This window comes from Sarcophilus harrisii, chromosome 6 (genome assembly GCF_902635505.1).
Source record: "Sarcophilus harrisii chromosome 6, mSarHar1.11, whole genome shotgun sequence".
Lineage (NCBI taxonomy): Eukaryota > Metazoa > Chordata > Mammalia > Dasyuromorphia > Dasyuridae > Sarcophilus > Sarcophilus harrisii.
The window spans coordinates 60235014-60255554 of NC_045431.1; positions in this window are offsets into that span (position 1 = coordinate 60235014).

Here is a 20541-nt window from a genome sequence, read left to right on the forward strand (position 1 = left end):
TTCTCTATATATTTTGGAAATGAGGCCTTTATCAGAACCTTTAACTGTGAAAATGTTTTCCCAGTTTGTTGCTTCTAATCTTGTTTGCATTAGTTCTGTTTGTACAAAGGCTTTTGAATTTGATATAATCAAAATTTTCTATTTTGTGATCAATAATGATCTCTAGTTCATCTTTGGTCACAAATTTCTTCCTCCTCCACAAGTCTGAGAGGTAAACTATTCTAGGTTCTTCCAATTTATTTATAATCTCATTCTTTATGCCTAAATCATGAACCCATTTTGATCTTGTCTGGTTATAGGGTATTAAGTGTGGGTCCATGCCTAATTTCTGCCATACTAATTTCCAGTTTTCCCAGCAGTTTTTGTCAAATAACGAATTCTTATCCCAAAAGTTAGGATCTTTGGGTTTCTCAAACACTAAATTGCTATAGTTGACTATTTTGTCTTGTGAACCTAACCTATTCCACTGATCAACTAATCTATTTCTTAGCCAATACCAAATAGTTTTGGTGACTGCTGCTGTATAATATAGTTTTAAATCAAGTACAACTAGGCCAAATTCATTTGTTTTTTTTCCATTAATTCCCTTGAGATTCTTGACCTTTTGTTTTTCCATATGAATTTTGTTGTTATTTTTTCTAGATCATTAAAATATTTTATTGGGAGTCTGGTATAGCACTAAATAAATAGATTAGTTTAGGGATTATTGTCATCTTCATTAAATTTGCTTGGCCTATCTAAGAGCACTCAACACTTTTCCAATTATTTAAATCTGACTTTATTTGTGTGGAAAGTGTTTTCTAATTTTGCTCATATAATTCCTGACTTTACTTTGGTAGATAGATTCCCAAATATTTTATGTTATTGGAAGTTAATTTGAATGGAATTTCTCTTTGTTTCTCTTGTTGTTGGGTTTTGTTGGTGATGTATAAAAAATGCTGAGGATTTATGTAGATTTATTTCGTATCTTGCAACTTAGCAAAAGTTATAAGTTATTTCTAATACCTTTTTAGTAGAATCTCTGGGGTTCTCTAAGTATACCATCATATCATCTGCAAAGAGTGATAATTTTGTTTCCTCATTACCTACTCTAATTCCTTTAATCTTTTTCATCTCTTATTGCCAAAGCTAGCATTTCTGATACAATATTGAATAGTAATGATGATAGTGGACAACCTTGCTTTGCTCCTGATCTTCCTGGGAATGGTTCCAATTTTTCCCCATTGCATATGATGCTTACTGATGGTTTTAAATATATATTCCTGAATATATTCCTGTTCCTTATTATAAGGAACAGTCCATTAATTCCTTAAATATATATTCCTATTCCTTATTTTAAGGAACAGTCCATTAATTCCTATCCTCTCAAGTGTTTTTATTAGGAATGGATGTTGGATTTTATCAGAGGCTTTTTCTGCATCTATTGAAATCATCGTATAGTTTTTTGTTAATTTGGTTAATAATGTGGTCAATTATACTAATAGTTTTTGTAATATTGAATCAGCCCTGCATTCCTGGTATAAATCATACTTGGTATAAATCATACTTGGGTATGATTTTCTGTAATCTTTTTGCTAATATTTTATTTAAGATTTTAGCATCAATATTCATTGGGGAGATTGGTCTATAATTTTCTTTCTCTGCTTTCAACCTACCTGGTTTAGGTATCAGTACCATGTCTGTGTCATAAAAAGAATTTGGTAGGACTCTTTCATTCCCTATTTTTTCAAATAGCTTATATAGCATTGGGGCTAATTGTTCTTTAAATGTTTGGTAGAATTCACATGTAAATCCATCTGGTCCTGGGGAATTTTTCTTAGGGAATTGATTAATAGCTTGATCTATTTCTTTTTCTGAAATGGGACTATTTAAGCAATTTACTTCCTCCTCTGTTAATCTGGGAAGCCTAGATTACGAAATTTATTGGCATAAAGTTGGGCAAAGTAACTCCTTATTATTGCTCTAATTTCTTCTTCATTGGAGGAAAGTAACCCCTTATCATTTTTAAGACTAACAATTTGATTTTCCTCTTTCCTTTTCATAATCATATTTACCAAAGGCTTATCTATTTTATTGGTTTTTTCCATAAAACCAACTCTTAGTTTTATTTATTAACTCAATAGTTTTTTTTTTACTTTCAATATTATTAATTTCTCCTTTTAATTTTAGAATTTCAAGCTTAGTATTTGATTTGGGATTTTTAATTTGGTCTTTTTCTAGCTTTTTAAGTTGCAAGCACAGTTCATTGATCTTCTCTTTCTCTATTTTATTCAAGTAAGCCTCTAAAGATATAAAATTTCCCCTTATTACCACTTTGGCTGCATCACACAATTTTGGTATGATGTCTCATCATTGTCATTATCTTGAGTCAAATTATTAATTGTGTCTATAATTTGCTGTTTCACCCAATCATTCAAGATGAGATCATTTAGTTTCCGATTACTTTTTGGTCTATTCACCCTTAACTTTTTGTTGAATATAGTTTTTATTGCATTGTGATCTGAAAAGAAAGCCTTTACTATTTCTGCCTTGCTGTATTTAATTTTTGAAGTCTTTATGTCCTAATATATGATCAATTTTTGTATAAGTTCCATGAATTGCTGAGAAGAAAATATACGCCTTTCTGCCACCATTCAGTTTTCTCCAAAGATCTATCATATTTAATTTTTTCTAATATTCTATTTACCTCTTTAATTTCTTTCTTATTTGTTTTGGGGATTGATTTATCTAATTCTGAGAGTGCAAGATTGAGATCTCCCACTATTATAGTTTTGCTGTCTATTTCTTCTTGCAACTCTCAATTTTTCCTTTAGGAAGTTAGATGCTATACTTGGTGCATATATGTTTAATACTGATATAGCTTCATTGTTGATAGTCCCCTTTAGTAAGATACAGTTTCCTTCCTTATCTCTTTTGATTAGATCAAATTTCTTTTTGCTTGATCTGAGATGAGGATGGCTACTCCTGCTTTTTTGACTTCACCTGAAGCATAATAGATTCTGCTCCAGCCCTTTACCTTTATTCTGTATGTATCTTCCTGCTTTAAGTGTGTTTCCTGTAAACAACATATTGTAGGATTCTGGCTTTTGATGCAGTCTGCTATCCACCTCCGCTTTATAGGAGAGTTCATCCCATTCACATTTATGGTTAAAATCACTAGTTCTGTATTTGCTGCCATCCTAATATCCCCAGATTATGCTTTTCTTATTCTTGCTTCCCTTAACCCCTTCCCTAATATTAAACTTATGGGTCACACTTACATCACACAGCTCGCCCTCTTTAGGATCTCTCCCTCCTCCCTTTGAATCCCTTCCCCTTTCTTGTACCCTTCTCTTAGTACTCTTTTTCCTTTTCCCTTTTCCTCTCCCACTTTTTAATGTGGTGACAGAAGATTCTCTGTAAAAGAAATATGTCAATTATTTTGTCTTTGAGCCAGCTCTGATGAGAGTAAGATTCACACAAGGTTCCTCCCCCTCTCTAAGTTCCCTCAGATATGATAGGTTTCCTTTGCCTCATCGGCGCATATAGTTTCCCTCATTTTATATCCCCTTTTCCCTTTTTCTGACACTATCCCCTTTTCATTTCTACTTCCCTTTTTTATGTTATATCAGTAAAATCAAATTATACATGTGGTCTTTATGTATATCCACAACAGAAATATAGTTCTCAAGAGTTCCTTTTACCTTTTTCTACTTCTCTTGGGTCCTATGGTTGTAGATCAAATATTTTGTTTAAGTCTGTTTTTTTTTTTTCCTTAGAAACAAATGGAATTCCTCTGTTTCATTAAATGTTCATCTTCTTCCATGGAAAACAATGTTCAACTTAGTTGGTTAGTTTATTATTGGCTGCAATCCAAGTTCTTTTGCCTTTCAGAATATCAATTTCCAGGCTCTTCAATCCTTTAATATGGTGGCAGCCAGATCTTGAGTGACCCTTATTGTGGCACCTCGGTATTTGAATTGATTTTCCTGGCTGCTTGTAATGTTTTTTCTTTAGTCTGAAAATTCTGAAATTTGGCCACAATATTCCTTGGAGTTTTTATTTTAGGGTCTTTTTCAGAAGGTGTTCAATGATTTCTTTCAACGCCTATTTTCCTTTCAGTTCTATTATATCTGGGCAGTTCTCTTTGAGGATTTCCTGTAAAATAGTTTCTAAGCTCTTTTTTTCATCAAAATTTTCAGGTAGTCCAATGATCCTCAGGTTATCTCTCCTAGATCTATTTTCCAGGTTTGTTGTTTTTCTAAGTAAATATTTGACTTTTTTTCCCAATCTTTCATTTTTTTGGTTTTGCTTTACTGATTCTTGATGTCTCAATGAATCAGTCATTTCTATTTGTTCAGTTCTTATTTTTAGTGAGTTATTTTCTTCAATGGCTTTTTTTTAACTTCTTTTTGTATATGTTCAACTGAGTTTTTAAATGAATTGCTTTGCTCTATGGATTTTTTTTTCCATTTCACCAATCTTTTTTTAGTGAGTTATTTTCTTTTTCCAATTCACATATTCTGTTTCCCTGCAATTCTTGGGAATTTTTTACCTTTTCCAATTCACATTTCAGGAAGATTTTGCTCTCTTGCATAGCTTCTTTCCCCATTTTTCTTCTAGTTCTCTTTTAAGGTTTTTAATAGTCTCTTCTAGGAGAGTCTTTTGTGTTGGGGAACAACAATTGTCTGAAGACTGTCTGCTATTAGTCTCCTCAGGGTTGAAAAGCTGCTCTCTTTCTATAGAAGCTATTGATCTTCTTTTTGATTTTTTTTTACTCATTGTTTTAAAGCCTGTAGGGTCTGCCTTTAGGGCCAGGAGATTACCAGCTTCCTCTGCAGAGCAATGATAGTTTTATGGATGGGTAGCTGTCCTGCCCACCAGCTACAAAGAGCAGCCAGGAGTGCTCTGGGAAAGAGTTCCCCACCTGGAAGTAACTCAGGCCTGAAGAGCCGAGCTGGGAAAGTGCCCTGCAAAGAACTCTGCTGTGTGGGATGATGACTGCCCTGGGGCTAGATGCTGAGCAGTGAAAATTTCACTACCCCAAGACAAATCACTCCCTTGGGCTGTGGATATTAGGGCCTGAGCAGTGAATAGCCCTGCAGGGACTGGAAGTGTCTCTGCCCCAGGAAACACAGTTGTGCTGGGGAAATTCTATAGCCCCAGGCCAAGCCCCCCACTGTGCAAATTAGAGGCTGCCCTGGACTGTACCCCCCTGCCATGCAGATTTGTAACTGCCCCCACAAAAGCCCCGTATTGCAGGATGTGGCTGCAGGGCTGTGTTACAGGTCTGCCTGAGTCACTTCCTTTTTTGAGTGATTACAGACAGATCTTGTTAAGCTCTGGTGGTTTTTTTAAGAAAGTACCCTGTGTTTTAGGCTTTAATTTCTCTGCTGGTTTACTGCTGTGTAATCAAGGCAGAGCAGTTAACCTATAGCAGAGTCAGATGCTAGTCTCTCCCTGCCTGTGCTGGTCTGTTCCTGGCCCCTCAGGACAAACCTTTCTTGGTGATCTTCCAAATTATCTTCAATTGGTGAGTTGTTGTGCTTCTAATCTTTATGGGTTTTACCAGTCAAGGGCTATTTTTGAGCCTGAATTTAATAGTTGGTTGTGAGGGGATGACAGGAGCTTACAAAGTCATGTGTGTCTTCTCTGCCATCTTGGCTTTGCCCCCACCAATCTGAATCTTTCTTTTTAATAACTAAAAATAGTTAAATAAACACAATAGGTGAGTAATGTGAGATCATGTGTAATATTTTGTATCTACATTGCCCTTACTTCAAAGGACAAAAAGATTGGTTATTTTCCCATTTTATTTACAATATGAGTCAAAATTGGTCAGTATAATAGCAAACATTTTACTGTTCTTTTTTATATTTTGTATTATGGTCAAAATTTATATTTGTTTTCTTTCTTCTTCAATATGGATCAATTTGGAAATAATTCCCATTTTCCTGAATTAATCATTTTTGTTGTTTCTTACAGCACAATAAAATCCTATTATGTTCTTATTTTTTAAAAGTCATTCCCCAGCTAATGAGCACTGCATTCCTTTCCAGGTCTTTGTTACTAGATAAAGGCATTTTTTAAAAATTTGGACCTCTTATTTGTGGTACATAGTCCTATAGCAATATCTCTGGCTAAAGGGTGAATGGTTTAGTAATGTCATAAAGACATTTTAAGCATTAACAAAAAGGTAGTCTTAGCTTTTTGAAAATAACATATTGGTTACATTTGCACCTGACTCTTATCACCTGGATTTAATCAGCTCAATTGCAGGGGCTGTTTTTATTTTGTCTATTTGTTTTTTGTTGGAATATTTACAAAGTGTTAAGCCATTAGAGTTGATAGAGACAATAATTATCTAATTTAGCATGGTTCAATATGATTGATTTGATCTTGGAAGGAGATGTTTTCTCTGGAACTTGAAACAAGGTACTAAGTACAACTGATAGACAATAATGCTTGTGTTCGTACCTCCCTTGAAGTTCTTAGGGCCAGAGAGCACTCTGGGAGATAACCCAGAATCCCATTCTCTCTAGAAGGAGGAGTTAACCTTTGGGAGATCATATATATATATACAGGAAGCTCTTAGAGCTGAGAAGAATTTCTCTGAAACATTGACTGGGGTCGGAGAGGAGCACTCTGGGAGGAAGCCCACAAGCGCTATCTTCGAGGCAAGAGAGATTCATTGAATCTTCCAACTTGGTGCTGGCTGGAGGCTGAAGAAAGCAGAGGCAGAAGCCAAGGACAAAACTGCAAGAGCTCTTGGAAACAAGCAGAGAGATAGGGCTGAGGTAACCGGGCTATATTGAAGGACATAATAAAAGACCTGAACTTTTATCAGCTGGCTGCGATTTTGGATCTTATTATTATATTATTATTTAAAGAAGAAAAAAGACTAACAGTTTTTGTTTTGTTTTTTGTATTTTTGTTGAAACTTCATAAAAATATAAAGTACCTAAAAGAATGCCTGGGAAATGACAGGCATTTAAATGTTTATTGAAATGAATTCCTGAGAGAAGAAAATTACTTTTTTTGTATAAATCACCAGCTATAATTTAAGTCAATCTTCTTTAAAAAATGAACAAAATTATTTTTAAATGTGTGTAATAGATACAGAAGAGGAAGACAGAGATAAAAGGAGATGAGAGGAGTAGAGAGAGGAATAGATTCAGAGAATATTGTCACATACAAACAAAGAGTAAAGAATCATAAATATAAATATGACAAATGTGGAAATAAAGAAAATAGTCATATTTAAAATTTAAACCAACATTCACTTATAAAAGGATAAAGAAAGTAAAGAGTTCAAAGAGCTCCATTGACAACTGAAGGAATTTCTTCAAAGATGATCAGGCTCTGTCCTTTGGAGCTCAGTACTGCCAATATATTTTATGTTAAACATCTAATAAAGCTTAATGTTAACAAATTGGGTAGGGTGCATGTTCATTTGAGAACGGAAGCATTTTAGTTTTTAAGAAAGCCCAAAGCAATACAGAAGTAAATTTTACAGAAATATTTGCTTTTTATTTAAAAATTCATGACACCGAATGATCTACTTAAAATCTACCTTTTTAAGTGCATGCAGTGAATAGAAAAGGCAGAATTATTTCTGTGTGCATGCATCATGCAATTTAATGCTTATATTCTGTTGAGGAATACCAAAATCTGTCAGTGTTTAAAAGAAGGGACTGAGGATGAAAAAATAAAAGGAAGAAAAGAAGTATTTCTTATTCTTTAGTCAGTGAGGCATTCTCTAATCCTTAGGGAAATTTTGACTTTGGATTTTGCTTAATAAAAAAGCCCTTCTGAACCTTGTCATGGGAATATCTAATGCCAAATCTGACACAATCTTAGATAAGGGCTATCACTGTAGCAAGAAAACCTGTAGTAATGAACAGGAAATTCTCCGACATGAGATATCTAAGTTTCCTAACTTAGAAAACCATCAATTAGGGAGCTAAAGAAAGTGAATGGAACAAGTAGTCATCAAGCATGACCATCCCAAGGCGGGGAAGAAATTAAAAAAAAAAAAAAAAACCCTTCTATCATGGAGAATGATTTGAAATGAAAATCTGAAAGCTATCAGTACTGTATCACCTAACTCATCCTACTTATTCACTTTAATAATCTTTTCTGTAAAGAGGGCAATTGAAAAAAAAGAATGTTAGACTAAACCTAAGATAAATGAACTTTTGAAAATGCTGCACTGTCAATAGAGCTTAAATAAACATACAGAGACCAAAATATATATGCTTGTATGTATGTGTGTGTGTGTGTGTGTGTGTGTGTGTGTGTGTAGATGTGTGCACATTTCATCTGGCTACCTGCTTGGATTAGGCCATGAAAGATTTACTTTTAAGGGGTTACTACCATTACAGCACAGGCAGGGAGATAGGAGAGACTAGCATCTGGAGCAGACCAGGGGCACAGGTGACTTCTATGGCTAGAAAAGTTATAGAGACGACTCTGCCATAGGCTAACTGCTCTGCCTTGATTACAAAGCAGTAAACTGGCAGAGAAATTATAGCCAAAGATAGAGGGTATCCTAAAAAACTCCAGAACCTAACAAGATCTGGCTATAACTACCCAAAACCAGAAGTGACTCAGCACAGACCACAGCACAGCTGGGCAGCTGCATCTTGCAGGCAGTTACAAATCTACATGGTGGGGGGGCATAGCCAGGGCAGCCTCTAATCTGCACAGTGGGGAGCTCGGCCTGGAGCAATAGAAATTTTGCAGCAGCATGAAAGACTGTGCTTCCCTGGGCAGGGGCACTTCTGGTCCCTAAAGGGCTATTCGCTGGTCAGCTGCTAATACCCACAGCCCCACAGCGGGTGTTGGCCTGAAATAGGCACACTTTCACTGCTAGTTTCTCCTATCTCCTTGCTTGTGCTAGTCTGTTCCTGCCCCCTCAGGACAAACCCGCTCTGGCGAGCTTCCAGATTATCTTTGCCTGGTAAATTGATGTGCTTCTAATCTTCCTGAATTTTAGCAGTCATGTGCTATTTTTGAGGCTGAATTTAATAGGTGGTTGTGAGGGCATGAGAGGAGTTTAGAAAGCTGTGTGTGCCTTTTCCATCATCTTGGCTCTGCCCCCCAGGCTTATTTTCCAAAGAGATCTTAAAGGAGGGAAAGGAACCCACATGTTCAAAACTATTTGTGGCAGCCCTTTTTGCAGTGGCAAGAAACTGGAAACTGAATGAATGTCTATCAATTGAAAAATGGCTAAATAAATTATGGTATATGAATACTATTTCTGTAAGAAATGACCAGCATAATTATTTCAGAGTGGCTTAGAGAGACTTACATGACTTGATGCTAAGTGAAATGAGCAGAACCAGTAGATCTTTATACACAGCAACAAGAAGACTATATGATGATCAATTTTGATGCACATATAGAGAATTCAATGACTTGCCCAAGAATACATGTATGTGGTAGAGGTTGATTTTGAAATATCCTTTTCAGATCATAAATCTAGCCCAATGTATTATGACTTCACTGGAAGGACCATTAATTCTAGATAACTCCATTAATAAGAGATTCTCAAATCTTATTCCCCTGGAATGCTTATGTCCAGTGCAAGCACAATTTCAAAGACATGATGGAAGAGGAAGAATTCCTGCTCAATGTACTTCAGCCAGACCATCCTACAGTCATTTAAAAATGAATGTGAAAGAAAAAAAAAAGGCAGGGAATCAGTATTTATACATAAATATACTTAATGTTTTTCTAGATATATCATCCTATTTGATCCTCACAACAACTCTGAGACATAGTAATTTTAATTTCCCCACTTTAAAATGAGGCTGAAGAAGATTGTTACTTGGCTGCAGCTAGTAAATATCTAAGGCTGTATTTGAAATCATATCTTCCTGACTCTAGGCATGGTCTAGCCACTGTACTAGTCACTATGTCAAAAACAAATATGTGCTAAGAGAATCAAACAAATCAGGATTCCTATAGAAACATAGTTTTCTTATCTAAATGGAGACATAATCTTGAGACCTTTTTATATGAAGATATAACAATTTAATTTGAGAAGGCAAAGTAAAGAAAATTTGTTCAATCTAACCAAAATTCTATAGATAAAATCGTTGATGGACTTCAAAAATTCATAAAAATTATTCAGGGACCAATTTTAAAGATAACTCAAAGTGTAGCCTAAAATGGGGATGGAGAAAGATGAAAGGAAATAATATTACCAAATAATTATTTTAGAAGATATTTGCTACTGCTTACATTTATTTTTTTAGTTCTCATTTCTATATAATTTTTATGAGAAGAATCAAAAGTTATTTTGAAGAAAACATGAATAAAGAAGAATTAGGCATTTACAGATACCTTTCTGTACAACTTCGGATACAACTTTTTAGTAGAGCTGTTGAGGAGGAAGGGAACATGAATTTATTAAATGTCTACTATTCACCTAATATGCAGACACTGAGGTAAGAGTTATATGGACATTTGGGTTGCACCTAAAATGTAGAATTTGAAGTCAGGAATATCTAAGTTTAAATCCTGCCTCATATACTTATTATCTACTTGAATCTGGGCATGTCAATTAGGTTTTACTTCTTTAAAAAACAATAATTTTATTTTTGTTTATTGAAAAACAAGCAATTTCATAATATGGCATAATTTAAGAAAAGATGATTGCCCATCAAACTGCAAATCTACTATGTATAGCCTGCTATTAATTTTAAATATTCAACAGTTATTATGTAAATTATATTTCTTCTTTTTCCCTCCTCTGATCTCTTCTTGCCCAAAGATGGCTGTTATTAGATGCAAATAGGTTTGTATATGTATACATATATATATTTGCATGTGTGTATATGTATATATATTTGTGTATGTGTGCCTATATATATATATGTAATATTTTGTTTACATACCTCTATTTATCAGTTTTTCTCTATATACAAATAGTGTCTAAACTTCAGGTTCATCATCTCTTAAAAGGGGATAATAAAGAACCTACCTAACAAGTCTATTGTAAGGATGCAATGAGTCAATAAAGGCAAAGGGTTTTTAAAAATGTAAAACATTGCATGAATGCTAATACTTTTTCTTGTTATTGCTATAACAGTTTTAAAGATCATAATATCCCTGTTTCATTTTTGTTTATGGATTTGATGATAAAACCGAATTTTTAAAAATGATCATAAAGCAAAATCTAAATTAAAACCTCTGGAATATTTTCTTGGTTGTTTTGTAGAAATTACTTTCCTTTGAGGGTGTACAGTTTGGTCAACAGGTGGTCCTGTTAATATTGAACACCTGTTTGATTCTTTGTTGTTTCATAAATGCGTTGAGTTCATGAAAGAAAAATTAAAAACAGAGTGAGATAGAGTGAGAGAAAAAGAGAGAGAGCTGTTTAATAATAATGTGTCATTATTATATGATATATTAATTAATTAATTAAATATATTGTATATTATATAATAATTTAATAATATATTAATTAATAGTGATATATGAGGCAAAACTCATCAAAAATATTCATCAGTGTAATCTAAAATGCCTTGTTCAAAAAGCACATAAAAGATGGATTATTTCTATTAGCTGATATTCAATAGATACTTAAATGATTTGTTGATTGCCTGAAATCCCAGAAACATGCAACATTATATTCAGTAAAATCCATTTTTACTTTAAAGAAATTAGTCTAACAATACCTACAAACCTAAATAGATCAAGAATTCATATTACACAGAGTATAATATATAGTTCACCAGATTTTGCAATAATGTAACAATAAATATATGTGCTTTAGCTAGGCAATAGGGAGGGATGGTGTTTCTCCCACAATTAAGCAGTAGGAGGAATAAAGGCTGGGTTATATTTGGGAAATCAAGTAGCACCTTCAGTGTAATTAGTTGCACAAACACACACTGATATGCATGCATATGCACACATACATAAATATGTGTTAAGTATCATTATTCTCTTGGTGTGAATAAAGGAATTCTGTGATAATCAAAAAATTGAATAAGAATTACAAGTGTCTCATAAGGCAAAATGATGAATGTTGAATTATAAATAGAGTGAGATATACCAACTTTGTTAATTTCTTTGCAAAATGCAGTATGTGTTTAATAATGAAAGGATGAAACGTGATTGTGTATATATATCTGAAAGGAATCTTAGAGAGTATCTACTTAAACTTCTTCAGATTACATGTTTGAAAATGAGGATAACTAGAAGAAGTAGTTTGAAGAAATAGTAAGATTAGGAAAAGCATTTTTTCTTTGTTTAATTTTACTTATTAGGGGATAAGTATCTTTATAGACAGGAGATGTTTCAACAATTAGAAAAGAAGCAGTAGTGAATTATTAAGTAACTTCCTGGAGAGGTAAATTAGGCCACATAAAGCTATTATATTCATTAAGATGGAAATAATAAACAAAATTATTTATGAGATAATTAATAGATGTTAAGGCATTTAGGAGGTAAGATTAGGGATAACAAACAAGACATATCTTAGATTTAGAATAAGAAAGCATTTCAGAGAAAAATTCTCCACTAATACTATCATTTTATAGATAAGAAAACTGAATCTCAAAGAGATTAGATTACATGTCCAAAGTCCCACAAATGATATAGAGTCAAGCCTGGAACCCAAACATTCTAATTCCAAAGCCCACAATCCAGTCATTACACAACTGTTCTATGAACTTCAAAATCCTAGCAAAGTCAGATGATGTGAACTGCTGAAATCTTGAGGAGTATTAGATTGGAAAGAAATTTCAGATCTTAAGGAAAGAATAGGTTGCACAAAACTCAATTCCACTGTTTTAGTTAATTCATAAGCAATTAAAAGTACATTTGAGGTCAATAAAATTATGTCTCTTCTATGTCTATAGTTATGATTCTATGAGCCTATCATCTTTCCCACTTTATTACTACCATTTTTTTTCTTAAGAGAGTGAAGAAAAATCAAAAGTTTTACACTTCAAATTTAAAGTTGTATCTTACGCATGCTCACATTTGTTTTCAAATCTACTTCTTCACTGCCTTTGTTAACATAATCCCATTTTATTTTATCCTTTCATATTATTTGACCATGTCTGGTATCACTATTTTCTCTTGGGCTATCTCTGCCTCCTGGCACATTCTTTTTAAAATATTTTATCTGTCATTTCAAATAGTATTTTGATTCTGCTAACAATGCTTCATGACTCCACATGTTATTTATTCATTTAAAAATGTATCTGAGACTATTTCTAATAAACACATATATATAATAAAGCTAGAGCCTGGTTTGAAAAATCAGCTATGTTTGCAAGCATTTCAGACTCTCATATGTTTGCATTCTTGCTTAAAGATGTGAATATAGCTTTTGAAAAAGATGAAAATGTAGTTAAATTATTGAGAACATGGGGAGGATTTTTATATCCCACATTATCTGAAGACTATAGAGGGGTTATAACTGACTGATGCCAAACAATGTCCATTAAATTTAGCCTTATAATGCAATGATGAGTTTTCTCACACATAATCTCACACATAATCACACATAATTCTCACAATTAATAAAACTATTAATTTATATCTCTTGACCTAATTTTGGTGAGTGTATTTTTCAAGGAATAAGGAAGTAAATGTAAAAGAAACAGTTTGAAGATCCAGAATAGGATAAAAGATGAAAAAGACACAGTCAAGGACCTGACAGGTTCAACTATTAGAGACTCTTAGCTTCCAGAGCTGACAGTGTTAAGCATTCTTACATTATATACAATAGCCTAAAGATTATATAACAAAGGGGAGAACAATTAATATGGAAGAAGTTGCTTATTCCCATAATTTTAACGCAATTTATTAATCATTCGTTTGTTGAACCACATTTTGTCAGGTGTACTCTCTATTATGGATCATATTTAGCTTACATAGTAAGTAGGATATTAGGATCGAATATAGTTAAAGTTGGAAAAGGATCTTAGAAATCATCTCATCTCAAGGTATTAGACATTTGGTCTACAAGTCACATGTGGCCCACAAAATTCCTGAGTGCTAACCAAATTAGAACAAAAAGCAAATGGGAAATATTTAAAAATAAATATAATGTAGATAATATTATACTTCAAATTAAAAACCAGATGTGGCCTTCAAGGAATCATAATATACATTTTGGTGGACCCCCATTCCTATTTAAGTTTATTGAAGTAATCTATTTGAATCTCCTTGTTTTACTCTGAGTCACAGAGAAGTTAGTTGAATTATCCGAAATCATGCAAGTAGTCATTGACAAAGCCAGGATTTGATCATAAGATCTTAAATTTGAAAAATCACAGTTTTTGCAAGGCACCAAATAGCTTTTGGAACTTGGGTATAAAAATATCTCATTGTATAAGTTCAAGTCATAATGTTGATTATCCATCATTACTCTTTCATGCTAAGTTTTGGAACTTGGAAGTTTTTTTGAAGGGGTGAATCAGCCCTTGTCTTGAGATTAAATTCCCATGTACTTGTTTGTAACAAAAATAATTTTTATTTATTTACAAATAGGAAGTAAATTTTTATTAACTTTAAAAATAATTTATTAATGTGGCTTCTCAATTACACTTCCTAAGAACTCTCCAATTCATTAAGTATCTTTAGTCATAAAAATAAATACATTAGTCATATCTGAAATATGTAGACATTCTCTCATAATATATTGCCTTTCTGGAAAGAAGCATAAGGTGTGGGAAATACAAAAATTCATACATACAAACATATATATGTATGTGTGTCTATGTGTTTATATAATTTACATAGCAAGGAATTATATAATTTAAATAACAAGGAAATATAGCAAGGAATACAAAACTAAAATAACATTATAGAGCTAAAATGGACCTCGGCGGTAAGTCTCAATTTATATATGATTGGAATAAGGGTTATAAAACTTAAATAACTTGACTAAGACCATATTTTAAAGGTATTAAAACTAATATTTGAATAACACTCTCTGAATCCTGAATCAATGTCCTTTCCATTTTTTTTCTCTTTCCCTAGTAGAGCAAAACAAACTAGCAATATGACTATTTATGCTACCTCTGCCACCAGATGCTGTAGTCATAAATAGGAGGCTAACATTTTATATCAACCTGTCCAAAGATAATGTGGGAGAGATCTGCTCATTTTTTATCCACATTTTCTTGTTTTCTTAATGTCATAAACATCCTTCCAAGTTATTTTAATTACATTAATTAGCATTTTTAAAATTTACTGACATAATAAAGGTCTTTAAGTTTTGCAAAATACTTCACCTAAGTTACTCTGACAATAACTCTTCAAAATATATGCAATTGTTATTCCCATTTAAATATGAAAACAAAAAACATAAAGAAGGTAAGTAATTCTCAGCTTCATATATTTATTGGCTGAAGAAGTACTTGAACTCATTTATTCTATAGATTCTACATGCAAAGCTTCATTCACTACCAATTTCTGCCTGGAGTAAGCATATATTTTTGTTGTTGACCACTTTAAACATTGTGCTTTAATTAATTTAAGCAAGGAATGTAGGCCACCTACAATATTGTCACAATTTGATATAATTTTATTTGCCTCAAGATAACATTTTCTTTATTTACTTTGATAATCCACACACTATATAACAGGAGTGGGGAAAGCACATAAACTTGTCTTAATTGATGGAAACTGAGGCTGTGTGGCCAACTGAAAATTAGAGTTTACCTTTTTTGACTCAGGTAGTATGTAGTAGTTAGGATTAGAAAAAGGTACGTTGAAGATTATTAGAATTTATTTTTTTATTAAGTTAAGACTGCCAAATTTCCATTACTATCATTAAAATCAAGTGATGTTTTTCATTTTGATAATTTTTTTTTGCTAGGTTTACTTTAAAATTTAAAGTTTTTCTGTTCAGGAAAAAAGTATTGAAAAGGAAGAGGCAGAAAAGTAGAGGGGAAAAAATCCTAAGGAGTGAACTAGTTCCACCTAATTTTGGGTCTAAGAAAATGATGATTCATGTAAGTGAATTTTCTTTTTTGTGTTTTTGCTTTTGTTTTGGTTTTGTTTTGGTGTGTTTTTGGTTTAGTTTTTTCCTCTACATTTATTTTTATTATAATTATATTAACTGATCCTTCCAAGCATACAGTCAAGATGGCAGAGTAAAGCCAGGAACATGCTTGAGCTTTCCCCAGTTTCCCTCAAAAAACAAAAGAAACCAAGCTTTTAAAAAGAGTCTGATGGAATGAAACTATTCTTCAGCATAAGATTGACTGGCAAATCTTCAAAAAACTTCTGCTTCCCTGGGATGAAAAGGATGTTCAGCTCAGCTCATACAGAATCTGGGAAAGTAATGATAGGGTCTTTTTTGTGATCAAAAAACATTGACAACAATTTATTTCATTTCTTAATTGTAGCATCAGCCTTAGAATATTATCAAGGGGGTAGTTCTTTTTTATTATAGATTTTTATTTACAAGATATATGCATGGGTAATTTTTCAGCATTGATTCTTGCAAAACCTTCTGTTCCAACTTTTCCCCTCCTTACCCCCACTCCATCCCCCAGATGGTAGGTAGACAAATACATGTTAAATATGTTAAATACTATATATACTATATATGTGTATATATATACACATATGCAGCAAAATCATATATACACATATGCTGCACTTGTGCAGCAAAATAACTGTATGAATATGTATATATGTGTATATATATATATATATATATACACATATATATATATATATATATACACATATATACATATTCATACAGTTATTTTGCTGCACAAGAAGAATTGAACTTCGAAATAAAGTAAAATTAACCTGAGAAGGAAATCAAAAATGCAGGTGGACAAAAATAGAGGGATTGGGAATGCTATGTTATTATTCTCACTCATTTCCCAGAGTTCTTTCATTGGGTATAGCTGGTTCTATTCATTATTGAACAAATGGAACTTATTTGGTTTATCTCATTACTGAAGAGAGTCATGTTCATCAGAATTGATCATGATATAGTATGGTTGTTGAAGTATATAATGATCTGCTGGTCCTGCTCATTTGACTCAGCATCAGTTCATATACGTCTCTCCAGGCCTTTCTGAAATCTGGTCATTTCTTAAAACAATAATATTCCATAACATTCATATACCACAATTTATTCAGCCATTCTCCAATTGATGGGCATCCATTCAATTTCCAGTTTTTAGCCACTACAAAAAGGGCTGCCACAAACATTTTTGCACATACAGATCTCTTTCCCTTCTTTATAATCTCTTTGGGATGTAAGCCCAGTAATAACACTGCTGGATCAAAGGGTATGCACAGTTTGATAACTTTTTGAGCATAGTTCCAAATTGCTCTCCAGAATGGCTGGATGTATTCACAATTCCACCAACAATATATCAGTGTCCCAGTTTTCCCACATCCTCTTTAACATTTAGCATTATCTTTTCCTATCACCCTAGCCAATCTGAGAGATGTGTAGTGATATCTCAGAGTTGTCTTAATTTGTATTTCTTTGATTAATAATGAGTTGGAGCATCTTTTCCTATGGCTAGAAATAGTTTCAATTTCTTCATCTGAAAATTGTCTGTTCATATCCTTTGATCATTTATCAATTGGAGAATAGCTTATTTCTTATACATTGAATCAATTCTCTATATATTTTGGAAATGAGGCCTTTATCAGAACCTTTGACTGTAAAAATGTTTGCCCAATTTACTGTTTCCCTTCTAATCTTATCTGCATTAGTTTTGTTTGTACAAAAACTTTTCAATTTGATATAATCAAAATTTTCTATTTTGTGATCAATAATGATCTCTAGCTTTTCATTGTTCACAAATTCCTTCTTCCTCCACAGGTCTGAGAAGTAAAGTATCCTATGTTCTTCTAATTTATTTATAATCTCATTCTTTATGCCTAGATCATGAACCCATTTTAACTTTATCTTGGTGTACGGTGTTAAATGTGAATCAATGCCTCATCTCTGCCACACTAATTTCCAACTTTCCCAGCAGTTTTTGTCAAACAGTGAATTCTTATCCCAAAACCTGGGTTTTTGAGGTTTGTCAAACACTAGATTATTAAAGCATACAGTCAATATGGCAGAGTAAAGCCAGGAATATGCTTGAGCTTTCCCAGTTTCCCTCAAAAAACATAAGAAACCAAACCTTTGAAAAGAGTCTAATGGAATGAAATTATTCTTCAGCATAAGATAGACTGGAAAACCTTCAAGAAACTTCTGCATCATTGGGATGAAAAGGGTGCTCAGCTCAGGTCATACAGAATCTGGGAAAGTCAATGACAGGGTCTTAGTCACAGAAGATTAGCACCTTAGACACTTGATCCTGTCTCAGAAGAAGAACAGAGCAGTGGGGCAGTGTCCAGTCCCAATTCAGAAGGCAAATTCTGGGAAAACAGGCTTTTCTTGGAAAAATCAGACAAATACACACCCTGCAAATGTAGGGACCCCCTGTGCTCAAAGTCAAGACTCACAACAGCATACGAAGCTTGGGATAATGGCACCTGTGCACTAGGAACTTGACCATAAAAGTAATTAAAAAAAAAAAGGAAATACTAAAGGAAAAGGAAAGAAAATGAGCAAGACACAGAAAAGAAACTTGAGCAAAGAAAGTTACTGTGATGACAGGAAAAATCAAAGCACTAACTCAGAGGAGGATTGTAGAGGGCCTCAGATAGTGAGGGAGCTCTGGGTGAGGTATAAGACCCTTTAGCACAGAGTGAACCTGCTGACAATATCTGATTGGGCTCCCCAAATCCCTTTAGTGTTCTCCCCTTCCTGAGAAGTCAGGGAGGGTGTGACCACCTATGTTCTACTTGAAGCAAGGGATACTTACAATAAGAAGAATTTACATATCAATAGCAAGGTGCTTATAGTTAGCACTTGCACAGTGTGATATGGTGATGTAATGGTTCTACAATTGGCACATGCTCAGTGTGCTGTAGTAATGTAATCCTACTAAGGTATATAAGGGCTGAGAGGACTTGCAATAAATGGACTCTATCTTTGACCATCTAATGACTTTTCTGCTTTTATCACTTCTTTACTAAGACCAAAGACTTAGGCTGATCCTGAGGTCCTCCAGAGAACTAGAATAGACAGTATATTTTGGCTCCCCAGTATGGGGGCTCTAGAAAGCATGGTACAGAGAATAAAATGTCCACAAAGGAAGTTTCAATGAGTAATATGAATGGGTCTCAAACCCAAAGAGGCTTTATGGAAGTAGTCATAAAAGGTTTACAAGGCAAATAAGAGAGATAGAAGAAATTAAAAAAAAGAAAATAAATGAGACCTATTCAAGAGAGAGTTAACAACTTAAAAAGGAATGAAATTTCTTAAAAAGTACAATTAGCCAAATGCAAAAAACACTAAAGAAAACAACACCTTGAAAAATAGATACAAAAACTACCTGAAGAAAATCACACATTAAAGACCAGATTGGGGCAAATTGAAGCTAATGACTCTATGGGACATGAAGAATCAGTCAAACTATAAAGAATTTAAAAATAGAAGAAAAATATTGGAGTAGCTTTTTTGGATGATTTTCTAGGATTCTCTAAGTGCCGGTCATATCACCTGCAAAGACTAATAGTTTTATTTCATCACCATCTATTCAAATTACTTTTTCTTAGAAGATAAGGACTCATTGGCTGGAGAATGGAAAGGATCTTCTACAGAAAATAAGTTATAAGTTGTTTTGAACTTTTGCTCATTCAGTTAACATTCATTAAGTGCATACTATATTCCCTGAATTGTAGTGCACAGTAGGATACCTGTATACATAATGAAATAATGCGTTCTCTCAGGAAACATATTCTTTTGGGCGAGAAAATAAGTACATATATAATATTAATATTATATATTACACACACATATATATATACATAAAGGTAAAGTGGGTAAATAATAAGTCTATTTAAAGCATTTAAATGTAGGGCACTAGCTGTTAAAGGCATTGGAAAAGTTCATGCTTAACTTTATTTCCATCTTTGACTACAAGCATCTCTCTGTTTTTCAAGGAAATTGGCATTTTCACAGTACAGATAACTTGTGACAAAAGTAATGGGTTAGATTTATTGCTAGAAGATTTTAATTATTTTCCTTCATTAATGTTATATGCCTAGCTCTATTTTCATTGTCTCCTTATTCATAAAGTAGAAATATAAAATATTTTCTATTTCATAAATGAAAAACAGAAATTTATTTTCCAATCATTTTTGGAAATTTTCTAGTACTATTTTTTGTTGTGATAGGGAAGCCACCTTCCAGTGGCTGTTGGAAGTCTAACTCAGACCTGTAGAATGGATCTCTTCATGTCAGTGGATGATGATAATACAAGGAGACTGTGAGGCATTTGCTGTTCTCTGACTTCTCCACTGAGAGGCAGTTGCATTATCTGATCTCTTTCCTCTTCCCTCTGCCTCCAATTTATTTCATTCCAAGTCCACAAGCAATACCTGGGTCAGTAAAGGCTACTTTTCGACTCCTTCAGATGCTATGATTCACAGCTGTGGAGGCTCTCAGAGAATTGACCTGATTCTTTACCTAGGCATGGTCCTTAAAAATTC